This window comes from Portunus trituberculatus, chromosome 12 (genome assembly GCF_017591435.1).
Source record: "Portunus trituberculatus isolate SZX2019 chromosome 12, ASM1759143v1, whole genome shotgun sequence".
NCBI lineage: Eukaryota > Metazoa > Arthropoda > Malacostraca > Decapoda > Portunidae > Portunus > Portunus trituberculatus.
This window is the reverse complement of record NC_059266.1, coordinates 5,018,091-5,022,036: the sequence shown is the minus strand read 5'-3', so window position 1 is coordinate 5,022,036 and position 3,946 is coordinate 5,018,091. Positions and strand designations below refer to the sequence as shown.

The 3,946-nt window shown below is 40.5% G+C and overlaps 1 non-coding gene across 1 annotated transcript; it reads left to right on the top strand.

Moving 5' to 3' along the window:
• The first annotated feature begins 3,414 nt into the window (after window positions 1–3,414).
• Trnae-uuc lies at window positions 3,415–3,486 on the top strand. Its single transcript has one exon. It is a non-coding gene; the product is annotated as a tRNA-Glu (tRNA).
• The last annotated feature ends 460 nt before the right edge of the window (window positions 3,487–3,946 follow it).

Genomic DNA, 3,946 nt, shown 5'->3' with positions numbered 1-3,946 from the left:
AGAAGAAGAAGAAGAAGAAGAAGAACTAACAAACCCAGCGGAGCGTGTGGGCCTACTGAGGAGAACACGAGGAAGGCGGGCGTGGGCGGGGTGGAGTTATAAAAAAGGGGGCTACAAAAAATGCGTGGGCGGCGTGTGGTGGAGGGGAGATGGGGGAGCAGGGCGGTGGCGGGAAGGGGCCTCAATACTGCAGCACGAAGCCCGCGGCACACGAAATGCAATGTGCTGACCTTTTGTAAGCGTCAAAATGAAATGGAGCGTTGTTATTGCAATCCTGATCTCTCTCTCTCTCTCTCTCTCTCTCTCTCTCTCTCTCTCTCTCTCTGCTAAAATAATGAAAAAAAGGGAAAGGCAAGAAAAAAAAAAAAAAAAAGAATTAAACGACTGATAAAATGTGACGACAGAAAAAAAGTAGAAGGGAAATTTAGCGAGTGAAAGAATGCAGTGACGTAAAATAGAAAAAAAAGAAAGAAAGAGAAAACATGCAAATGAAAAAGAGATGAATTAGCGTATAAAAATAACGGAGAGGATAAAAAAAAAAAAAAAAAAAAATCTCTTGCATAAACCAAACTCAATTCTAATACAATTCAGGATGTTATATATAGAAAAAAAAATCAAGAAAGACAGAGAAAGAACAAAGAAAATGAACATGACGGAAACAACAACAACAACAACGACAACAACAAACAACAACAAGATCGAAAGGCTTAACAAAACACAGCCAATACTTTCATCTTCCACCGTGGCTTTCATCTCCGCATCACTTCTCCGTAAGGCCCTTAAACTCCGCCCACTCACTTCTTCCTACTCGCCACGCCCCCTCCCCGTCCCTCCCCACCAGAGGAAACGCGGCATCACAACGTAAAAACTGAAAACAAGTTACCTTTCTCTTTAATAATGCATTTCTGTGACAAAAATGAATTCCTACTGTGACAAAAAATAAAAAGATGTAGTGATATATATTGTTTTCCTAGTGTGATAGACGACAGGTACTGTGTGTGTGTGTGTGTGTGTGTGTGTGTGTGTGTGTGTGTGTGTGTGTGTGTGTGTGTGTGTGTGTGTGTGTGTGTGTGTGTGTGTGTGTGTGTGTGTGTGTGTGTGTGTGTGTGTGTGTGTTGTAACAAATGGAACGACAAAATGGACAATGTTTCGGAATCGAAATATTCGCGTGAAAGATTAATTTCCAAGTATTGAAGTCAGATCAAGGGAAACGAGGGATACACACACACACACACACACACACACACACACACACACACACACACACACACACACACACACACACACACACACACACGTGAAAGGAAAAACCGGATATTGGCATCAATCTGCCTTTACGTGTTTGTCGTTTGTTTATTTAATCTCAGTTTCCTTTCATGTCTGCTTTGAATTCCCTCCGTACACCAAACCAATAATAATAATAATAGTAGTTATAATACTACTACTAATATAACAATGATAATGTTAATAATAAAAAAAATAATAACAATAATAACAATAACGCATTCCTCATCTCTTGTTCTTTTTACTACCTCTGCAATACCCCTAAGTTGTCATAATGCTATTACTACCACTACTACTACTACTACTACTACTACTACTACTACTACTACTACTGTTATTAGTACTACTATCATTACTACTACTACTACCCTTATCACTACTACGACTAAAGCACCTGTATCAAGAAATTCTCCTGCACAACATGTAAGTATACCACATTCTCACCTTAAAGACCACTTCAAAAATCCTTCCTGGCCACCAAAATGATGATGGCCACTGATTCTGTCTTGAATGAAAATACTAACAATTATACAAAGCATTTAAATATGAATATGAGCAGCTATTCTACTGATCCACTGTGTTTATGAATGGGTATGTAAGTCCCTATCCTATTCATTCATTGAGGTTATGAATGACAGTTTTTTTCCTTATTCTATATGAAAAAAAGACATTCAACTAAATAAAACGAGAACAACGACAATAATGAAAACGACAAGGACATGATAATGGTAATAATGATGAAGGCAGCAACAATAACAATAATAATGATGATGATGATAGTAATAATAATAATAATAATAATAATAATAATAATGATAATAATAATAATAATGATAAGAAAACGTGACAATGCCAACAATATCAACAGCAACAACAACAATAACAGCAACAACAACAACAACAGCAATATCAACAGCAAAAACAACAGCAATATCAACAACAACAACAACAATAACAGCAACAGCAACAACAACAACAGCAATATCAACAACAACAACAACAACAACACCGTGAGCCTCCCCGCTGCAGATCCTCCCCCGTTACGCAACAGGAACAAAACATGTCCTTACCCTGTTAAGTGCTCCTTCCTGCCCTCCTTTTATTTCCATTTTTCCCTCTCCCTCTCCCTTCCTCTCCCCTGTCTCCAACTTTTTTTTTTTCTTATTTTCTTTCTGTTTCTATTTAAAGCCTTAGATGGCCTTTTTGCCCCCCCACCCCCACAATCTACTCCACTCCCTCCTCCTCCTCGACAAAGCCTCATTCACTTCTCCCTTCCACCTCCTCATCCACACTTCTCTCCCTTTCTTTCCTCCCCCCTTGAGGCTACTTTACGTTGCCCCTATTCTCTCTCTCTCTCTCTCTCTCTCTCTCTCTCTCTCTCTCTCTCTCTCTCTCTCTCTCTCGAGGATGAGACCTACTCCTTCACATCTCCTTGAATGCCTCTCACTGATTCTTCTCTGCCTCTTCCTCTTCCTCTTTCTCTCCTTCCCCTCGCCCTCTTCCTCTTCCCCTCTTCCTTCTCTAAGCAGAAAATACACTTGTAACTTCTTTCTAGTTTTTTTTTTGAAACTCCTCTTATCTGGTGATAGTGTGTGTGTGTGTGTGTGTGTGTGTGTGTGTGTGTGTGTGTGTGTGTGTGTGTGTGTGTGTGTGTGTGTGTGTGTGTGTGTGTGTGTGTGTGTGTGTGTGTGTGTGTGCGGTGCCACGGTGCAGAATATTAATACGAATGTGAACTGGAATGTTAGGACAATTATTATTAGCAGTAGTGTTACTATCATCATCACAACTCTTGCAACTATTCCTCCTCTTACAACTATTTTTGGCCCCACAACCGCAGCCCCCATCACAATTAGTAACCATCACTATCAAATACATCGCTGGTGCTTTATAAACGTTATATTTCTATCAGATAATAAGTATGCTATAGCTACAACACTACAGCTGTCTGATTGTGCTGACACCAGAACTAATGCAGATGTAATGTTAGTAGCACTGGTAGTACTTGTAGTAGTGGTAGCAACAGTAGGAAAACCAATAACTAACAATACTAGGTGATTGTTGTTGTTAATAATGATAGCTAACAATATGAAGACGACGGCAACACCAACAAGATTTCAACCACTTTTATCTTCCCATGTGGTCTAGTGGCTAGGATACCTGGCTTTCACCCAGGAGGCCCGGGTTCGATTCCCGGCATGGGAAAACAACAATTTTACTCTTTTATTATTTTTTTAGCCATCGATGGTGTCTCGCGAGGCCTTTCCAGACAGCCAGGTAACCGCCGGCACCAAAGGGCAGGTAATGGTGTGAATCACGCCCACACCTCACTGCACCACGCCACATTAGCCCCCGCCTGGCTGACAATGATGGCGAATGTACTGGTGGTTGGGATGGGATGGGATGAAATGGGTTGGGATGGGTTAGGCTGGGTCGGGTTGGGTTGGGATGGGATGGGTTAGGCTGGGTTGGGATAGGTTAAGGTTTGGTTTAGTTTGGGTTTGGTTTGGTTAGGTTACGCTAAGGAAGGAAAATCAATCTTCATTATGATATGCTAAGGTAAAGTGAGGTGAGATGAGACGAGCTAAATTAAATAAAGTAAAATAAAGCAAAAAATAAAATAAAGAAACGTAAGGTAAGGTAAGGTAAGGTAAAGAAGTAAAGT